Below are 17,722 nucleotides of genomic sequence, written 5' to 3'. Positions count from 1 at the left end.
CCCTTTTTTCAAAAAAATAAAAATAATCTTCAAAAATTATGTGGCCTAGAAGCTAAGACACTTACAACCACATTTAACTCCTTACTAATGGTACTAATGAACTCTTCCCTGGACAGAGGTCTTTTGTAGGCCTTCAATCTGCATCCATTGACAAGCAAGGGAATACCTTCCTCATCAATGGTCTTGATTTGGACAGCTCCATTGTCATGGCACTTCTCTATAAAATATGGGCTCAACCACATTGTCACCAATTTTCCTTTGAAATCCTTGAACATGGATTCATATAGCAAATCCCAATCCCCTTCCTGAAAAACCTTTTCCTTGATGTTATTGTCATGCCAAACCCTCCTCTATAATTGAATAACTCCAGTGTGTAGGAGGGCTTACATCTTGAATTCATCCAAACCATTGATTTGGAGCAGCCTCTCCTTCTGTGCCTTGGTAACATCCAAATCCAATTGTGTTGTCATTCTCAATGTGTTGTACTCAAACTCAATGGAGAGAGAAGCCTTCTTTCCATATACCAAGTCATAAGGAGTGAATTCAATGGTTGTCTTCCAGGTTGTATTATAGGCCCAAGTGGCCTCCAATAGTCTATCATCCCTATCTTTTTTTTTGTTGCTCACAACCTTGTTGAGGATGCCTTCCAATGCTTTGTTAGTGACCTCTACTTGTCCATTGGCCTAAGGATGATAGGTAGTTGACTTCCCATGTTTTATCTTATGCTGCCTCAACAAATTCTCAATCATATGTGATGTGAATTAAGCTTCCTAATAGGGGACTAGTTCTCCAGGGTACCCAAACTTGTAAAATACAATCTCCCTTAATAATTCACCCACCTTCTCTTCTGTTGTTACCTTGACAGCCTTGGTTTCATCCCACTTTGTCAAATAATCAGTGCATACAATTATGTACCTTGTCTTCCCTGATGGTGGATCAATGGACCCAATGAAATCCATGCCCCAATTTTCAAATGGCTCTAGGGCCACCTGAGGCTACAAGGGCATTTCATCCTTGGGAGTAGGTTTCCCCATTCTCTGGTACTGATCACATCGACTGGTGTATCTTCTTGCATCTTGGTGGAGAGTGGGCCAGTAGTATCCAGCTTGTAGTACCTTGAAAGTTATCCTCTTGGCTGCAAAGTGACCTCCACAAGGCCCATCATGATAGGCTAGAAGGATGTCAAAGACTTCCTCCTCCTTGACACATCTCCTCAAAATTTTATCTGGGCCCAACTTGAAGAGATTTCCCCCAATCCAAGTGAATGGGGCGCTCTTCCTTACAATTCTTCTTTTTCCTTGGATAACAGATTTGGAGGGAACTGTGTAGCAACTAGGTAGTTGGTTATGTCAGCAAACCATGGGTCATCTGGTAGTTGATCATCAACCATTCCTTCTTCACCTGTAGCCAAAGCAAGTCTAGACAAAAAATATGCAACTACATTTTCTCTACCTAGCTTATCAATGATAGTTAAATCAAACTGCTGTAATAAAAGAAACCATCTAATAATTCTAGCATTCACATCAGGTTTTTTCATTAAGTGTTTGATGGAAGCATGGTCAGTATGCACAAAGGTTTGATAACTAGTGATGTAGTGTCATAATTTGTTCAGGGAGTGGACAACAACTAGGAGTTCCTTTTCAATCACAGTGTATTTCAATTCAACCTTGGATAGATTTTTTCTAATGAAGTAAATGGCATAAGGAAACTTGTCATCTATCTGGCTTAGAGATGCTCCTATAGCTTTGTTAGATGCATCAGCATGGATGTGGAAAGGAAGAGCCCAATCTGGGCCTCTGAGTATGGGTATAGTAGTCAATTTGTCCTTTAATATTTCTAGGGCCTCTTAGCAACTTTCTAACCAGCAAAATTCAAAGTCCTTGGCTAGTAGTCCAAGCAATGGTGAGGCTACTTTGCTGAAGTCTTTGATAAATCTCTTATAGTGTCCAGCTAAGCCCAAGAAACCCCTGACACCCCTCTAATTTTGAGGAGTAGGGACCCTTTTTATGATAGCAATATTATTTGGGTCCACTTGTAGTCCTTCCTGGGATATTGAGTGGCCTAGAACAATCCCTGCATTTATCTAGAACTCACACTTCTCAAGACTAAGCGATAGGTTCATTTCAATGCACTTATTTAATACTTTCACCAAGTTAGAGAGAACCTCCAGGAAATCACAGTGATAGGGAGTGAAATAATCCATATAGATTTCTACAGAGTCATGGACTAGCTCAGCAAAGATGCTCAAAACTACCCTTTAAAAGTGGCAAGGGCATTACATAATCCAAAAGGAAGGACCCTATAAGAAAAGATACCCCAAGGACAAGTGAATGTGGTTTATCTTGGTCCTCTAGGCTGATGTGGATCTAATTGTAACCAATGAATCCATCCAGGAAAGAGAAAAACTTCTTCCCTACAAGACCATCCAAGACTTGATCAATGAAAGGGAGATCGAAATGGTCCTTTTTAGTGAACTTGTTTAACTCCGTGTAATCCACACAGATATTCCATGTTCCATTCTTCTTTGGGACCGTAACTAGAGGAGACACCCACTCACTACTTGAGATGGGGTAAATGAACCTTGCATCCAACAACTTATGCAGTTCTTATTTGACTGTCTTTGAGAACTGGGTTCATTCTCCTATGAGGTTGGTGCACTGATTTATAGTTGTCCTTGATGTAGATGTGGTGAGTACACACTGAAGGATAAACTCCCTTCATTTCCTTATAGCTCCAGGAAAAAGCATCCAAGTGCTCTCTCAACATGTTGCACAAATTCTCTTCCTTATGGGCTGAGAGAGAGGAGTTGATTTTAAATGTTTTAGATGGACCAAATTCTACCATTTTGATATGAGTAGGACTTGAGTCAACTAGGCACAAATCAGTGAAAGGGTTATTTTCATATTTCTTCACCAGCTAATCAAGAGGCATGGTGTTGGGGTTTGGTTTTGGAGTATTTGATCAATTGGTTCATCTTCATCATGTTTCCCCCTCTTATAATAGTATCTAGGGTACATATTGGGTATGATGTGGTATTTTATACTTCATCTTCCTCCTCCTCTTCCAACCATATGGGTAAGTCATTCTCTAGGGATGGTTGAGTAGGAGGGTACAAGACAAACTGTTTGGGAAAATTTTCATTCTTAATGGTCATGTTCCCAGCCCTGCAACTTATGTAAGCATCAGCAATGTCTAGCCATGGCCTTCCAAGGATGAGAGTATAACCATTGAATTTTTTCTTGGGCTAGAGAACTAAGAAGTCATCAAGGTACTCTCAAGAATCAATAGACACCATCACATCCTCAACAACTCCCTCAAGAGCTAATATGGATCTATTTTCAAGCTGCAATACAGTTGTGGTCTTCCTCAATGATCCTTGGAGATTTAGTTTGAGCATGGTCTCCTTAGTCATGACATTGATGGCAGCCCCAAGATAAATCAAGGTGTGGGGGACAATGATGCCATCAATGTGAAGATATACCATAGGACTTCCAGGTTCTATATACTTTGGGAAAATCACTCTCCCCATCATTAATTCAAACAATTTTCAAATGACATTAATGGTAGGGGTGTCCTTCTTTCTCCTCTCAGGATGTTTGAAGCATTTCTCCTTAATTAACTTGTTGTAGATGAGGACATCCTTGATGGCTTGGAGGAGTGGGATTTTAACACATAAGTTTTTCAATTCTCCTAGAAGTTCAGTCTCTTCTAGGGTGTGCTGACTAGAATGGATCAATCTTTCAGGAAAAGGAGGTTTATTGGCCTTAGGAACACTCTCTTCCTTTTCCTCTTCAAGCTCCTCAGGTGGAGATGGAGGTTTGTTATCTAGAAGCACTCTTCCAGACCTGAAGTTGATTTCTTCAATTTCCACAACATATGCACGGTAGGATGTCTCTCCACTATAGACCTGTTATGCCTATTTGTTGTTCAGGTTCAGATTTTGTTGAGTAGGAATCTGATGTTTATTAGGTGGAGTAGGATGAAGGAGTTGTGGTTGAGATGGAGGTGGAGGCAGTAAGGCTATAGATTGGTTGAAAGGGGGCCTCCACCCCTGTGATGGGGTATTCAACAGAAGATGTGGGGGAGCATATGGCTGAAATGACTGATTGGTAGGTTGGGAAGGTTATTGAGGTGCATAAGACCAAGGAGAAGGTGTGGACCATGAAGGATGAGCAGGATAACACCAAGGGGGAAGAGATTCATTTTGATTGGGATTGTAATATGAATAAGACGCCCCTTGCATGACCTAGCGGTATGGTCGAAGTCCTTGAGGCCTTATTTGGTTGATATAACAGAGTTGTTCAGACCCACCTTCAGTTCCTTGATATACAACTTTAAATCTAGGCAGAGAAGGGCACTTATTTGTGGAGTGGTTTTCCTCGTAGACCGAGAAAACCTCTATGACATTCAATGGACATTCATTTCTAGGGTGCCTTTTAGCTTATCTAGGGAAAAATACAGCTAAGACTCTCTTTGCTTCCTCCTGCTTCCTCTTGATATGCATGGTGTCCATTTGCAGAGCAAGGGTATGCAGCATTTCACTTTTAAATTCTTCCAACATGTTTCCAATTTCACTCTTGATAGACGTGTTGGAGGAAGAGGAACTGGCCAAAGCTTGACTGGCCCTACCCTTCTTTATGGCAGCCCTAGAATGATTTTTTAAAATTGTCTTGATATCATCATAAGATAGCTAATAGATGTCCCCTTCAGATAACATGTTTAGGGTTTTCAGAATATCTTCTTTGTTCCCTCTAAGAAGGACTAACTTGAGTGATTCAGGATCAAGGGTGCATCTGGCCCTTTTATAGCTGAGTTGGAACCTTTCCTCATAATCCTCCAAGGATTCATCATGTCCCAAGGTCATTATGAAGATTTCCTCTTTGGTGTCTTTGGACCTACAGTAGTCCCTATACTCATCATTGAAATATTCCTTCATTTGAGCCCAAGTAGTGATGTTTTCCCCAAGTAAACCCATGAACCAGCGCAAGGATACATCCTTAAGGGTGGATGGGAACAACTTCAACTTCTAGTCATCAGAGATATAATCATAAGTTCTGCAGATGACAGCAAACTCAAACAAAAAGGTACCAGGGTCTTCTGAGGTTAAGCAATGGAAGTGAGGAAGGGCAGAGGGGCTTATGTTTTTCATCCTAACACCTCCATTATTCTCTCTAATGGGAAAATCACCCTCATTTATGTTTTCAGTACTATTTCTATTTTCAGCCATGGTGTAAGTGTGTGGAATGGTTTCTTCTTCTTCTTCCCCAATGGGCTCTTCAAAGATCTCTAGTTTCTCACCTAATGGGTCCTCCAACTCCCCTGTAGTCAAAGAGGGAAGCTGACAGCCACTGAAGAAGAGGGAAGGTTGATTTTCTGATGGTGTGGGGGTATTTGGCAAAACTTTCCCTAAATTGTCTCTACTCCTATGAGGCATGAAAGAAATTTTATCCTTTTATTTTTTTCAGAATTAATTGAAAAATAGAAAGGAAAGCTTAATAACATCGATCTACTGAATGCAATTTAGAAATAAAAGTAAAAATTACATCTACCTAGACATCTCCCAGCAATGGCGCCAAAAAGTGAGGAACCTCAGCATTGCAGCAAGGACATTGCAAATCCTAGGGCTACCAACTTTACTTTATCAACCTAGGGTTTCATACAAACTTGGAGGTGAGAGTGTTATATACAAAGTAGATGCAACATTATACTCATGTCACTTCTCAATTGGGGCACTAGACCACTAGGGTTCCAAACCAGTCTTCTATTGACTAGAAGGAGTCTGACTACTGACAGTGAATGTAAATCTAGTTCTAATGTAGGAAAGTAAATGATTGCCTATTTAGGAAATGAAAGTTACTGAATGGTAAATGTTATGAAATGCCATAAATCATCTAGCTAGGAAATGACACATTACTTGCAGAAAAGAACTATGTTAACCTTGCAATTTATCCTCTAGATATTAGGACTATCTGGAAATGGAAAGTTGTTCTATCATTTTAGGACTCATACATACATGCACTAACTATCTCATTTTACATTTGCAGAAAAAACATCTTTTAATTGCTAAATTCATAAATATAAATGCTATGCTATTATGTTTGATCTTGCAGGAGGAAAAGGAATGGGAAGGTTGGTCTAAGTGGCATTGATGGGCATGGAATCCAAGATGAGGGCCTAACCTGCTCTTATACTACCATCTTTGGTCAAAACAGGGTCAAACAGGTTGTTACAGGAGATCTTGTAGCTACTACAGGAAACTGCTACAGGATGTCCAGGTTTGCTACAAGAAGTTAGTTGAAGGGCTTAAGGGGGTAAGAAAAGTGAGATGAGGTCCTGGAGAGATGTATGATGGTGATAGAAGGTGTAGGGAAGGTGCACATTACCCAATACTAAGCCCAACACTCCAAGGAGGTTAGATTTGCCTAAGGTGGCTTTCTCATGGTGGCTGCAAAATAGAGGTTTGGACTATGGTCTGGTATTCCTTGGAAAAAGGTGGAGAGGACCTAGGTGAAGTTGGTTGGATGAGTTCCTCCCTGCAGATCAATAATCCCTGCAACAAAACTTATTTTTCTTTTCATTTATGCATCACTACATGCCAACACGGAAAAGATGAATTGAATTTGAGAATGTTGATCTATCTATTGTTAAGGACTAGATCTATGAAATGGAATGCCTTTTAAGCTACAACAAACTTAAGGAAATAGGATAACAACTATTGGTGCTTCCAAGAAATCATAAACAGTGATCTAGCTAAGAATGAACCCTAAGCTATGCAATGACAAAAAGACAAACTCTGTTTTTGGGGTTGTGAGAGTGGGGGCCTCTAATCATGATCCCATGAGGGAGATGAGATAGAGGCCACTGTCATAAGATTTTCTAAAGTACTTTCCTTCACTACTGCACCACTAATCTACCTCTTCAAACTAATGGAAACTAGGTTAAGAAATAATTCAAATACTTGTTAAGCTAAAAAAAACATAAATAAACTTCAGCAGCTAACTATCATTTTAATCTAAGAATACATATACAAAAAGAGGAACTTTTGTTGCTAGGGTTGAGCCCTAACCCAAGAGCTTTTAGTCCTCTAAGTCAACTTAGTGCTGGATCAAGGTATAATTTCTCATTATCATCAAAATTTCAAATACAACATAACAATAATAGTCACAATGTTTTAGCTCAAAATGGCCTCTTGGATACAATAAAAAATTGAATCCTAATGAGTCCCTTGGCTCTCTTATTTATACAAAACTGGAGCTCCCAAAAACTCCCTATAAAATAGGGAGACTAGTCTCCCTAACTCGAGAATGACTCTTTCTTAATTGTCACTAGATTGGCTACTAATGGACTCAGCTTGCTTGGCTACTAGTAACTCCAAGCTGATGAGACATGGTGGAGGAATCTTCGAATGATTTGAGGAGTTAAGGAGGGAGACCAATCTCCTAAAATATCTCTTTCTTTCCCACTTCGAGTTCCTGAACTTAAGTCAACCCAAAATTACTCCAATTATTTCATTTAATACATATTAGGCAACATGACATAGTAACTTACCTTCACCCTTCTCGCTAAGAAAAATATAACAAAATATGTGAATAAATCTGAGAAAAGTCAATTTTAATAAGCTGGAAAGTGGCATTGTGACCCATATATTTTACCTATTGATGAGCCTCATTAGGGAGATAGCATCTCTTTTAGCCATTAAAGATTGAATACTCACATATGTTAAGGTAGTTAGCACAATTTCTTCATTTTATAACTTTCTTGTATATTTCTTTCACGTGTTATCTAAACGAGTGGAGGTGCTAATTTCTACGATTTCAGGGTTATTGGAATTGATGATGAATGATTTTTGGTTCTCGTATTGGGATGCTTACAACTCCCAAGTGCTTGGGAACACTAGAGATTCTGGTCTTTGGATTTTTCTTCGCTCTAACAACTATTTGGCAGTTGGATGGTGGGAGTTTCTTTCAGTATAGAATTTGAATTTTTGGTTCTTAGTACCCAAGGACTATGTGATCCATCACCTAGTTGGTGGTTCGGGGATAGACATGAATGGATTACCCTACCCTCTAGGGGTGCTAGTCATTGATTTCCTCTTCTGACATGCTGAATGGAAGTTGGCGAGGGAAGTGACTAAGTGGTCCTGCATTTTAGGATGTAATTCTCAAGGATATGGTTGTCTTCTAGCCTCGACTCAGAGTTTCCTGTAGTTTTTGAAAGTATATAGGAGGGATCCACCTTTCATTAAGTTTGATTTTCTTGGATTATCAGATCTTTTAGTATGTATTAACTAACAATCGGGGCGGGCCCCCTCGGCATTTTTTCCTAAAGATCCTTCTAGGGCTCTAGCTTCTATATTCTATGGCGTTTTTCTAAAGGGTAGTTGGGCATCGTATCATCTACGAACATCTATTCCATCCCTATTTTTATGTTTATGGTGTTGAGCCTTCATTATAGATTGGTTATCTTGGTATTCTCTCTGGTAGAAAGGTGGCATAAGCTCTACTTGTGTACTGCCCTGAGACATGGTACTAGCCTTAATTTATTGCTTCGCACTATTACCTCTTCGGATGGACTCTTATTACTCTTCCCTCAATGATTCATGATTCTAAGTGGATGAATATTCAGATATTGTGGACCCTTATTCCATGTGGCTACACATGACCCAACTCCACATATGTTTACTCGGATATTTTTATCAGTTGTGATCAATCCAGCTACTTGCATGTCTCTCTTCGAGGATTACAGGTATGGAGGGCTATAGACAATGTCGATGGCCACATGGCTGGCATACAGGGTTGCATGTATCCGACTCCCGATGAATTGATAGTGATCACTATCCGGGCAGAGCGGGAAGCATTATTTGGTTCTAGTTTCTAGTCGAATATCAGTGAGCAATTTCCACATGTTTTTTCATCCAGTGATACTCTGAACCCTGTCAATCTCTCGCATATGCAACCCTCTGTGAGAAAAATGGTCTCTAATTCCAAGGGAAAACCACTTAAGGTGGTAACTACTCAACCACCTTTAGTTTTAGGCGGGGATCATATTGGGAGAGTATTGAGAAAATAAGGAACAAAGCGTCGGTGTGCCGATGGTATCACATGAAGATGATGGGCGAGCACGTGAAGAAGTGGGTTGAGGATACGTGGAATCTGATTTTGAAATATAGGTTGAAGGCTAGTTTTATGTTTAATGGGTGGTTATGCTTCCATTTCCTTAGTTCATAAGATGATGAGTAGACTTTAAAGGACCCTTAGGTAAAGGGCAGAGCTTTTCTCATATTGTAGAGATGCAAGGCGGGTTTTGACCCATTTACAAAAATCCCACTGTGTAATTTGATTTGGGCCAAACTGTAAGGTTTACCCTTGGAACTGTGGAATGTTGTGGCAGTGGCAGAGATAGAAAATCTTTTAGGCAAGTTTTACTTTTGGAATGAAAGCTGCTTTGGACAACTAGATAAATGCATGGCATGGGTGTTGGTGGAAGTTGATTTGGGAAGGGGTTTGATTGTTGATATTGAAGTCTAGTGGAGCAACTTCTCTGTTAGTCTGAACATCGATTATTGGAGTTTTCCATATCGATGTCTACACTGCCACCATATGGCCCATTTGTTTTCCTCCTATCTGATGAAAGGCGAGTCATCCTCAAGGCACAACTATATTTGATTTCACAAAATATCTCCACACAATCATCCGGCAAAACTGGCTCATGATCGTACAATGGAATTCATGAGCCTCCAGGTAATTTTGATCCTCCTATAAATATTGTCCTCGATGATATCTTTGTTGCACATGATTTTCCATTATCGTCATCTTCTGATTTGGTTTCCCCCTGCATGAAGAGGACTAGATCCTCGATTCCTTTTGGGCTTTTGATGATCAATTGTTATCTAGTGAAATTTCTTCCTTTTCTTTACCCACTTGCATCTTATCTAGATCTTCTCCTCCTATTTTTCCTCGGGACGATGTTTTTCATGTTGTTCTTTATCGAATTCCTTTGCCAAGGACTCCCCCCATATGTTGCAGTATAGTCCCCCATTTCCTTCTTACCTCCCTCGAAAGCATGTGGATTCTGGTGTACCTTCTGTCATCCCTGGCCCCTCTCATATTTTATTTGGGCCTCACTCATCTGTGCTCGATCGGGACGCAGACCTCTCCCTTTCACTTTCTCCTCACTAAGAATTATCTGCGCTACTGGGATCTTCTGAGGATATGGAACCTCTATCCATCAAGATGTCATTCTTTCATAATTCGAAGGAATCTAGCTATAAATCTTCTTTTTAGAATGTCACCCACCGTAAGAAGCATATTCCCAGATATAAAAAAAAAAAAAAAAATTATGATTGTAACCTCTTGGAACTATCTCCATCCTCAGTACATGAACTTCCTGATATTGCTTTCTCCATTGATGCGGCTTACATTATAGGCACTATTTTTATTTCTAATTTTGACAACACTCGGATCCTTAGAGGGGATACACCTGTTTTCGATGTGCCTCCATGATCATCATTTCTTTGAATATTTGGGGATTAGGAGTGATCAGGTGCTCAGTATTTAGCTCAAAAATAAAAGTTCTCATAATGGCTCAAAACCTGAACGAATGCATATGTCTCGGAAAAACGATGCTAAAGCAACTCGTTTCACTAAAAACTGAGTTCATATGAGGAAGTTATTGAGTTACGTCCGCTTTGCCAAATAGGAGAAATTTAAAAAAAAAAATCCACAGTCACTGCATAGTCAACAGTCTGTACTACTGACATGGTAGGTGACTGTGCAAGGTCAAAGTCGATGGTCAACGGATCAATCACAATTTTGCAAGTGTCAAGTGGTGGTTGGTTGGTAAGTGTGGTGATGTGGCTCATTTTTATGAGATGAAGAATTGACCAATGAGGAGGGGAGAACTGGCAAGCCCGAAGACCGCCATGTGTCCCTCCCCAGAGGTTGGGTTATGGCGCATCAAAATTTTTATGGAGGCACTGGAGTTCGACCCCATGACCTCCTCTACACAGACCAAATCATATAACCATCTCCGCTACCCATTGTTACTTAATTGTTATAGCATTCCATGCATAGTTATGGTTTAATAGTTTTAGAGTTGGCGGTTAGGAGGGTCAGCCCTCCCAATGTGAACACACCAACATGTAATGGTTGTGGTCAGTAGAAACTAGCAACCAGCACTAACGGAAACCACAACAATTAAATACGCCATGTGTCCAGTTGCTCCAATCCATCGAGGCAACGGTTAACAAAACCATGATTAGTGTGATAATCCTCCATTAACCTCAAGTTAATTGTGCTTACCATAATTAATCCACTAGATAACAACATTTTAATTCTGTGGCAGTTTGGCGGTACCACCAAATTCAAAGGTTTCTCTAGATTTAGCGGGCTTAACTGGAGTTCCTCCAATTTTGGAGGAGGTTTTCTAGGGAAAAGTAGTTTTGGTCATAACTAGAGCATTTTTTGACCAAAATTGAGCTCAGAAAAAGATGTTCCTAGCTAATTTCGACATTTTGAACACATTGGAACAGGTTTTAGGAGCAATAGAGCTTTGTAAACAACATTTTTTCCATATTGAGCTAATGTAGAGGCCCAATCCATGAAAGCTAAACCAAGGAGATGTAGCGCAGGAGGGGTGAACTCCTTCATCAAAACACAGTGTTAAGTGTTCAAATTGATGGTTTGTTGTACTTTGAATTGCTAATGTTTAACACTTGTTTTTTATGCTATTTTGTTCATGTATTTCACTTAAAACTTGATAAAAGTTTACCTCTTTACAATCACAAACACCATAAAAGAACCATGCACAGGAAGCAATGGACAAGCATTTGTTTATAAATTTGTAATTGAAATTAGCATAGCAAAACTAACATTCAATAACAGATCAAGGATTTGCCCCCAAAATTAGCTCCATTGGGGGTATTTTCAAATTCTATCATCCATCTATGATTCTCTTGCAAGAAACTATGGTGGATCATGAAAAAGCATGGGGGGGTATGTTAAAGGTCTTCCCTGATTAGCATGTTTGTGCTACTGATGCACAAGGGTTATCCGGAGGTTTGGGGCTAATGTGGAACCCCCAACATTTAGAACTGAAGGATTTACACACATGTGCAGGTATTCTATTATCTGGCTACATGTGAGGGTCGTGTAGTAGGATCCGGATTATCAAATCTTATGCTCCATATTCTGGTCGTAGAAGCTATTGGAACCATGTGGTAAATATTGGAATATTGAGCCTCAGTTCACAGATATTGGCGTGGGACTTAAATTTTTCTCTGGGTTCGAAGGAAATTAGGGGCAACAAGGCCAAGGAAGATAACTTGTCTGCCTTTATCACTGGGTTGTTGGAGGCACATGCTCTAATTGGTGTTGTTCCAAATCCTTTGGCACCTACTTGGATGGTCCGAAGGGGAGGGTATTTCCAAGGGATTAGACAGATTTTTAGTTAGCCAAACTCTGTTTAATAATATGGTGGATGTCGAATCTTAAATAATTCCCATGTATATCTCGGACCATATGCCAATTCTGCTTGCCTAGAAAGGGGAGAAGGTGTGTATGTATTACCCATTCAAATTCAACCCAAGGTGGCTGCAGATGGATGATTTCAATTCTTTGGCCAACAAGGTTTAGAGTAGGCCTATTATCCCTCATTCTTTGTCCACAATGGTCATTATATGTCAGAAATTAAATATCTTGAAATTAGAGGCTTGTTTATGGATTAGAGGTAAGAAGTTGGAAGAACGGAAACTTTTAATGGAGATTGATAACTATTTGAGGTCCTTGAATGACCCTGAGGATCGTCTCTACTTCTTGGATTATTATCGGGTCAAGATTACCAATATGGAGGGTCAAAGTAATTTTATTTTAAAGCCTCAAGAAGAAGATATATGACAGAAAAGTTGGGCTACCTGATAGGTGCGGGTGGTAGAAATTCCAATTACTTTCATAGATGATCTAACCTAAGGAAACAACTCAATTCCATTAAAAAGATGTGGGATTTAGAAGGGAATATATTGACTACTCAATCTTCAATGGACAACAACTATTTCACACTTCAAGGGACTTTTTATGGCAAAGGACTGTGCATATTTGAACCAATCAAAATATTTGTGTCTCGCCCTTAATATGATTTCCTAGGTGGATAATGATAATCTGGGACAACCCATTACCAGTGAAGAGCTGATTGCGACCTTGAAGGAATATGCAAAGGAGAAGAGTATTGGTCCAGATGTATGGGGGGTTGAATTCTTCATTTTTTTTCAAGGACCTGATGTTAGCTAATTTGTTGGTGTTGGATGAGGAATATGGGATTAGAGGATTTATCATGGGGGTCATCAACGCCACATTTCTTGTTTTGATCCCAAAGAAGAAACCCAATGAAATTTGTTGATTACAGGTTGATATCCCTTTGTAATTTGGTTTACAAAATGATATCAAAACTAATTGCTCGAAGAGTCAAACCAATTCTCTCTAAAATTATAACATAAGAACAAGTTGGGTTTATGGAGGGAAGACATATACATGATGCCATTGTTATTGCACAAGAGATGCTCCACTCCATCAAATCACACAATCGGGATTCATGTCTCCTCAAGGTGGACTTGATTAAGGCTTATGATTGCATTGACTGGAAATTTCTGAAATTGGCACTGATTAAAGTGGCCATGAATCCTCTGAACTCTAGATGGATTATGGGGTGCATCAAGTCTACAAATTTTTTTGTGATTATAAATGGATTTCCCTCTAACTTCTTTTCTAGATTCAGGGGATTGAGACAGGGTTGTGCTTTGTCTCCCTTGGTATTTCCCCTGGTGATAGACACTCTGAGTAGGAAATTGAGGGATGCAAGGGACAAAGGCTAAATCAGAGGGGTCAAAGTATCCAGACATCATCAGGTTAATGTTCATCGATGATCTATTATTTGGAGGGCAAACTTCTATCGAAGAATAGACTATAGTACAGAAAATCATCAAATCTTTTGGGGATGCTACGGGATTATATATGAATGGCACAAAGTCTAAACTATTACATAATGGCAGAGAGGAGGCAATGATTAAGGAAATATGTGAGCTCTTTGGGGTAGCATCTAACCATATTGATGAAGGCATCGTATATTTTGGATTCAGGTTGAAGCCGAGTGGATATTGAATCAAGGATTGGGAATGGTTGATTGGAAAGTTCAATAAGAAATTGGATTGTTGGAAACAAAAACGGATGTCAATGGAGGGATGATTAGTAATGCTGAAATCAGTGCTACAGAATTTATCTGTATATTGGATGCTTCTTTTTCTTTTACCCGTGAGATTATTAAAAGAATTCAATCCATTATGGGACGTTTTTTATGGCCAGGGGACCATAGTGGAATGAAGATGGGTAAGATCCATTTGGTGTGATGGACCCAGATTGTTAGGCCTGTAGAAGACGGAGGATGGGGGATCATAGATCCATCTTCTTTCAATATGGCATTAATCATAAAAAATATGTGGAGTGTTTTTTCAGGATCTGGCATTTGGTCAAATATCATTAAGGATAAATATATGTATGGGAAATCATTCACTTCATGGGTAACCAATGGAGCCAAAAAAAAATCTTAGGTATTATTCATATGGAGAAGCACACTACAAGTCTTACAATATCTTATGGGACATGTGTGTTGGGATGTTGGTGTTGGAGCTATGATCAAGATAGGACTAGATGCTATAAATGGTATGACTGGTAATCACTCTTTATTTGTCCAAATTCTCAATCATATTCATGGAAAAGAGATTCATTATCTTAACCAGATTTTACATCACAGACCCTACTCTATGGATCAACAGGAAAGGTATAAGGCACTAGACATAGAGCTACCTGTTGAATATACAGGTGAATGGGAGCATGATATAACAAATCTTTGAAGTGCAGGTTTTATGTTCAGTGACAACAAGGATCACATGTCATGGGGAGACACCCTTAAAAAGGGTCATATGATGGTTAAAGACATATAAATATTAGTTTGCCTAAGAAGGAGAGGGAACATTATTTTCCAACACATTTTGAGGTTATTTGGAATTGGGATCTTCCTAATAAAACCAAATGTTTTAGTTGGTTGTCCATTCATGATCGGATATTGACATGGAATAACCTTCAGAGGCGAGGATTTTATGGGTCTGGCATATCTCTCTTGTGCATGAAGGGATTGGAAGACACAAACCATTTATTTCTTCACTGCATTTCAATATTGCTCCTTTGGGACACTTTCAGTCTTTGTATTCATGTCTTCAGTCATGGATCAAAAATTGTCATAGATTCAGAGTTCTACCATTGTATATCATATGGTCTATTTGGCGGAGCCGCAATGCTATTACATTCAAACATAAAGGAGCTACGAACTGTGAGGATGCCATTAAGATTGTGGCCTACTTCAATGAAATAGGGTCGACGAGAGAAAGTAAATGCTATAGAAAATGCAAACCGAGAGACTTATGGCAAACATTCCCTATGGATTTTTTTTATGACGCGTGCTCTAGGAGAGAATGCGGATGTGGCGCAGTCATATATATTGAATCTCGCAAATTCTTTCACTTTTGGTGGGAAGGTGGAAAGGGCACTAATAGTAAAGTTGAAATCATTGCACTATGGGGAGTATTGACTGTGGCCAAATGGCTAGGTATATCTCAGATACAAATATATGGCGATGCCAAGGGCATTATAGATTGGGTCAAGGGATATAATGATTTCAGCCCACCCATCTTAATTAACTGGACGAAACACATTAAGACACTGGCAAGCACCTTCCAACAAGTAAGTTTGATCATATTTACAAAGAGCAGAATAGAACAACTAGTCTACTATCAAAAAGAGGAATAGCAAGGGTCTCAGGTAAGTTTTACTTCTCTGACTTAGAACAGGGATTCATGATCAATGTAGGCAGCATAAATTATTCATAGAAACAATGCATATAAGGCCAGTATCATTATCCCAACAAAATGAAGGCATATCTATAGGGTTTTTGGCATAGGTAATATCATTCCAGAAAAATAGGCAATATATAGATCATAGGAACTATTATATAGCAAAGGTAAGAATTTTCTAAGAGGTATGGTTTTGACGTAAAAAAGTAAGAAAACATGAAATAGAAAATTCAGAAATATGTAATATCATGATACTATAAAAACTTGAAAGAAAGATAGAAAAGTGCTCCATGTAATATATAGAAAATTCAGAAATAAGTACTATCATGATATTATAAAAAAACTTGAAAAAAAATTAAAAAGTCCTCCTTGTATTATGTACTACCTTTTTATTATATAAAATAGCTCCTTTTTTTTTCTCTAGAAAGAAAACAACAAACAAAACAAGTTGTCACAAAATACTACCTTTTTATGATATAAGATTCGGAGGGGAAAAAAAAAAAACCAACAAACAAAACAGGTTGTCACAAAACTAGCTATGTCGTCCTCACAAAAAAGGTAATGATCTCTGTAGTCACTTATCTATAGCTATGCAATAACAAGATCTCCAGTTTTATGGGGAAAGAAAAGCTGTAGAGACAAAATTGAAGTGATTAATGGAGGAACTCCGCACCATTTCACAGAAATCCAAGACATCCTCTCCTATATTGTATATTGAAATTTCTCTTCTCCAACTTCTGCTATTCCATCGCTTTCACCTTCGATTGCTACTGTTGGACGTGGTGGAGGTAGAGGTGGTTCGATTGCAACCAGAAGTTCTGCTAACTTTTCTCTCTTTTCCATGCAGTAGACTGCCCACCTTTCTCTAGCTATCTGCTCCGCTGCCATAATTGGTAAGCTCATCTATTTTAACTTCGAATCTGCACTGATCCAATCTCTGCTATAAATTTGTGTTATATGATTAAATAGTACAAGATCAGAAGATTTCTTCAAATCAAAATCCCTAAACTGTTCAAGGGAAAAGACCAACAGAAACATTAAAAAAATATTGATATCATGGCACGCATAAAATTCAGCCTCGTAGATCAGTCAGCCTATGAAAAATTCTCAAATGAAACATTGTAAGAAGATAGTAGGCGATTGAATTGGTAGTTCATACCTTGTTCAGCAACAATTGTCCATCCGATATTGTTGAAGAGGAAAGCAGGCAGAGAGGCCATATCGCATCTGGGTATTTCCACTATCAGTGAGTGGACGCAAATTATTAGTTTCACCAATGAAGGTACGGCCGAGGGGGACCAGAGAACAAACCTCCACAAGCAAGGCCAGACGTACATACAAAAAGAAAAAGCTAAAAAGAATAAAGTAAAAATATTTGTCTGATTGTATATGTTTACCATTGGATTTAAGCAAGTGGATTATTTAATGGTGGGTATATATATCTGGGCATTAACCCAGCACAGTGGGTTGGATACTTTTCTCCAAAAAAGAGTTGTACATCTTTGTAAAATAATCAGAGCTAGATATCTTTGAGGAGATGGAAATTGAAGTAATTTTATGTGCTATTGTAGTAAAAATTGGTGACTTTTTTTTGGAAAAACAAGGTTAAAGTTGTCAAGATTTAAGATTTTGGGTGCTTAAAAGTTTTTTATGGAACTAAATTCATTTCTGCAAAATAAAAAATAAAAAACTTTATACATATTACCAAAGTCAAATTTTTTGAAAAACAAAATAACTTAATCCAACAAAAAAATAGTCACCTCAATAGATAACAAAATTGTCAACTCAATAGATAACCCAAATTAAATCATAAATATTATTTAAAGT

The 17,722-nt window shown here is 38.7% G+C and overlaps 1 long non-coding RNA gene across 1 annotated transcript; it reads right to left on the bottom strand.

Moving 5' to 3' along the window:
* Positions 1 to 16,567: 16,567 nt before the first annotated feature.
* Positions 16,568 to 17,174, bottom strand: LOC149199549 (uncharacterized). Its single transcript, XR_016253291.1, has 2 exons — positions 17,055 to 17,174; positions 16,568 to 16,832 (listed from the first exon to the last, which is right to left on the bottom strand). It is a non-coding gene; the product is annotated as an uncharacterized LOC149199549 (long non-coding RNA).
* Positions 17,175 to 17,722: the final 548 nt, after the last annotated feature.

This window comes from Pinus tabuliformis, chromosome 2_1, assembly GCF_031772625.1.
Source record: "Pinus tabuliformis cultivar Carrire ecotype Pingquan chromosome 2_1, CPIR1, whole genome shotgun sequence".
Lineage (NCBI taxonomy): Eukaryota > Viridiplantae > Streptophyta > Pinopsida > Pinales > Pinaceae > Pinus > Pinus tabuliformis.
Note: the sequence above shows the minus strand (reverse complement) of the source record. Positions and strands in the feature narration are given on the sequence as shown.